Source organism: Tupaia chinensis, unplaced genomic scaffold (genome assembly GCF_000334495.1).
Source record: "Tupaia chinensis unplaced genomic scaffold, TupChi_1.0 Scaffold000251_1, whole genome shotgun sequence".
Lineage (NCBI taxonomy): Eukaryota > Metazoa > Chordata > Mammalia > Scandentia > Tupaiidae > Tupaia > Tupaia belangeri.
The window spans coordinates 6,888,783-6,893,383 of NW_006159731.1; the positions used below are offsets into that span (position 1 = coordinate 6,888,783).

General features: G+C 36.6%; 1 pseudogene; it reads left to right on the forward strand.

Moving 5' to 3' along the window:
* The first annotated feature begins 1,045 nt into the window (after positions 1 to 1,045).
* LOC106734919 (thymosin beta-10 pseudogene) lies at positions 1,046 to 1,166 on the forward strand (annotated as a pseudogene).
* The last annotated feature ends 3,435 nt before the right edge of the window (positions 1,167 to 4,601 follow it).

The following is a 4,601-nucleotide window of genomic DNA, read 5'->3' on the forward strand; positions in this document are numbered from 1 at the left end:
CCCTCTAGATACTGCTTATTTCTCTTTTATGTCTTTGTCATAATGGTCTGAAGATTCGGTCAACTTTTATTGTGTGCAGTTTCTTCGTCCTTGAAGTCTGGTTTTGAACCCCACGCCTTTATGAAACTGCCCTCCAGAAAGGCTGTGATAAATCCTGTTTCTGCTAAAAAGTATTTTTTTCTTTATACCAATTCTCAGGGACGCGGTAGCATTTGATATTAGTGAACTAGAAAATTGTTACAGAGTTGTCATTTCCTATAATCCTCACAAGGACTCTGTGAAGTAGGTTTGCTGATCTCCATTTTACAGCTGGGAAAAGTGAGGTTCAGAAGCATTACATAATAGTTTAGAGGAAGCAAAGCCATATTTGAACTCATTTCTTTCTACCAGATCACATTAATTTTCAAAGCAAAGAAATTTAAGATGGGACTAGGGGAGACTTAGCATATGTGTTATATTCTGACTATTTTTAAAAAAATTTATTTATTCATTCATTTTATTTTAACTTTACCAGAGAGAGCGAGAGCGAGCGAGAGAGAGAGAAAGTAAGCCACCAGGTCCAGGACTCAAACCGTGGTCAGCCACATGGGAGTGTCTAGCACCTTAACCACCATGCCACCCGCTGGTCCCATTGACTATTTTCTTTTTAAGGAAGATATGGCCCAGCCCGGTGGTTCAGTCAGTAGCAAACTGAACTATAGTGCAAGAAGCCACATGTCCTCCATGAGTTCAAATCTCTGGGTCAGCCTAAAAATATACCAGGCAAGTGCACACGTGCCCAGAGTCCTGAGGACCTGGAGAGCTGCAGAAGAGGGATCGTGGCCTTGTAGAATCCTGTTGCGGTGTTTCTCTCTCCCAATCACATGTGCATACATGCTCTGTATGATAAATAAAATAAATGAACTTTAAAAAGTAGACAAGTAAATTAAAGGCAGAATCAACCTAAATAGATGGGCTGTTAGTATTGATTGTATTTCTTGATAACATCTGAAATATTAAAGACATTAAATGAGGCTCAGAGCAAGATGTCACAGGTTTCAAGAAAATGGCAGACAAACCAGATGTGGGGGAAGTCACCAGCTTCCATAAGGCCAAGCTGAAGAAAATGGAGATGCAGGACAACCAAAGAGACCATAGGGCAGGAGAAGCAGAGTGAAATTTCCTAAGCACCTGGAGGATTCCCTGCCCTATCATCAGCTAGTCTCCAGTTGTTTTGTGGAAGAAGAGCCACCTGCAAGGTGGACGCCAGCTGCAAGCAGCACTGTGAAGTCTCTGGCACTCCACGCCGAAATCATCCGCCTATAGGTCTTTGAAAAGACCCCCTCCCAATTGAACTGACAAATTCCCTCGTGTGCCCTGGGGTATTATGGAAAATTATTTGTCTGATTAACAAAAATCAAACACACCTTGTGGCATAAAAAAAAATAAAATAAAAAAAAAGACATTAAATGATTTCTGCCTAGAAAAAAGGTTGAAAAATATATGCCAATCTTCACTTTTTACAAGTGGATAGATAGCTTTGGACAAAAAAGTCTGCAGATGGCCTTCTTTCAACCTTTTAAATTTTTAAATATTGTATTATGTTCTAATAAGTATGTTAACTACAAAGTATTTACACCAATCATGAGAAAATCAGATGCATTCTTTCATTCAAACTGGATTGCTGAAATTTTACTTGCAAGCTGGGTTTAGAGTCTGGGAATGCAAAGATGAACTAGACACTGTAGTTTGCATGGAGGTAGTTGAAGACATAAAGTATTCCAACAAAAAGTACAAAGTGCTGTGGTACAAATAAGAAGACAGAGGAATCTGGATTTGACTGTTGAAAGAAGATTTCCGGGAAGAAGTGCTATCTTGCTAGCTTTGGGTAAGCTAGCCAGTTGAAAGGAAGAAATATCTATTCTAGGCATAGAAAAAAATAGTAAGGCCAGTTCATCTAAACGTTTTATTAGACAACCAGCATGAGTCGCTGAAATAGTAAAACACTCAACGTATAGGAAAAAATATCAGATCATCATGGCTTTCTTTCTTTTTATTTATTTAATTATTTATTTATAGTTTTAGAGAGATTTTTGCTATAGTGCACATGGATTGCCAGAGAGACAGAAAGCAAGAAATCACCCCTCCAGAGGGATGGCCATATCACAATCCCTTCTTCACTTTCCTCTTAGGATTTTGAGCATGCATACACATGTGCCTGGTGTGAGTTTGAAGCCACTGGGTCTGGGACCAAAACCACAGTCAGCCCTGTGGGAGTCGAGCAACGTAATCTTATGCCATCTGCTGGTCCCCATCATGGCTTTCTAAAATTTGACATTGATGGTCCAGCTTCCATGGCTCTGTGGATGATAAACTGAACTGCAGTGCTGGAAGTCAGATGGCCAACCATGGGTTCAGAATCCTAATCAAACTGAGAACACACCAGATGTACACAGCATGGCTAAGATTCCGATGAGCTACAGAGCAGGGAGAAGAGGATTGTGACTTGACAAGACCCTGTTGAAGGTGCCCGTCTCTCTCCTCATTCACATTTAAGTGCAAGTGCTTTCTTCATCAAATTTACAGATGTTTTTCTGGTTGACATTGACTTGATTCAACTTTTTTTGCCTTAATTTTAAATTCACTATCATGACTGGAAATTATAATGCAGATTATGGCATGTATTCCAACACAAAGAGAGATGCTCATTCTTTGCAGATGAGACAACTTTGGCTCCAGCTATACATTAATGTGTTGACAACTGGTTTATATAACCTTCTGTTAAATTGGCCAACACCTTTGCATATATACTGTTGGTAGGAGCTAGAGAAGGATCAAAGAGCAAAATCCGTTCTTCTTTTCCCTGTAACACACTAGGTTTCTAGACATTTTACTACATGAAGAGGAATCTAATTATATATTTTACCTTTATTTATTTATTTTATTTTTAAAAGAATTATTTAGTTTAATTTAATTTAATTTGTTATTATCATTCAATTTGAGTAGAGAGAGACAGAAAGAGAAAGAGGGGGGATCAGCAGTTGGTGTAATGGCTATGTGGCTGAATTCCCATGTAGTTGAGTGTGATTTGAGTCCCAGCCTCGGTGGCTTAAACTCACGTCGGGTGCATGTGCGTGCATGCCCAAGATCCCGAGAGGAGAATGGAGGAGAAGAGATTGTAGTGTGGCCACCCTCTTGCTTTCTGTCTCTCTATCTCTCTCTGTCTTTCTGGCAAGCACACGTCCTATAACAAACACATCTCCAAGAAAAAAAGGGAAAAGAAGAAAAGAAAAAGCAAGCTGCCAGGTCTGGGAGTCTAGTGCCATAACCACCACAACACCTGCCAGCCCCCATAATTTACTTTTAAATTATATTTTTGGAAAATTTTGATTTTGTGGATGTGGCACATTAATTTATTAATTAGTATATCATGGTACAGTGCAAAGCATTAGTGGTAATGTGTTCTATTAAAAATGTTCTTACTTTAGAGCAGCTAAGAAATATGTTTTTAAAATTAATGTTCCAAAATAGTGATATTCCCACTTATGAAAACTATAACCCTTAATAAATAATACTATATATCTGGTAATCTAAGACATAATTTCAAGTGTAAAAAATAGAAACTCTCACTAATATTGCATTGTATTTAAAAATACTTTATCATCAATGGGGTGTAGGCTCACAAAAAATGAAAAAGATTAATTTTTAATCTGGAAAAAGAGAAGATTGAATCTGTTGCTAAGGGAAAGCTATATATCACTTTTGCTAAATATAGTTATAAGTAATATTTCTTGTGTTTCTGTTCTCTGTTGTAGGGTAGAATCTATTTTCTAAGGAAGCCAGAAAAAGATAAATAATGTTTTATAAAATTATGGTATACTTAATGTGTCTTTTTCAATTTTCACTATCTTTTAATATAAGTATATTTTTTATGGAAAAATGACTTTAGAAAAAAAGATTCTAAATAAATAGGGACTCTTTTGCCCTTTTATGAATGTGACTAAACAAACACCAAAGAAATAATGACAGATACATTACTCATGTCTTTCCCTTAGACATAGATTGTCAGAACTCTTTTTTGAACATGAACTATCAACTATATGACATTGTTAAATAAATATATTCTTACTCAATATTTAAATTTAAATCAATGTTTTTGAAAGTGAAAATTAGCTGACTTTATGTTATAAAACCCATTTCTAAACTCCTACCTCCTCTTGTATTTTAATCTTTCCTCACCCCAACATCATATTAATGGAAAACATTCTCAGAAATAAATGTTTGTCTGAGCAGTAAATCATATAGCTATACTTTTATTAATCAATGGAGTATGTTAAGGGGTGAGTCACCTTAAACTCCTTACCAGTGTGATGGCATTATCACTGTTACTGATGAAGCTCCAACCAATGCACCAAGACCGTGGATGTCCTGATTGCTGTCTAACTTACCCTTATCCCTTTCTCTTAGTATAACTATGGTCTTGCCTTGAACCACTCTGAGAAACTCTGCCATTCAAACCTTCTCTGTTTCAAGGATTTTGTTTTAAATTCCAGAATGATCTTAGTTTTACTTTTCTTTAAAAGCTAAATTTAATTACATATACTTATGAAACTTTATATAAG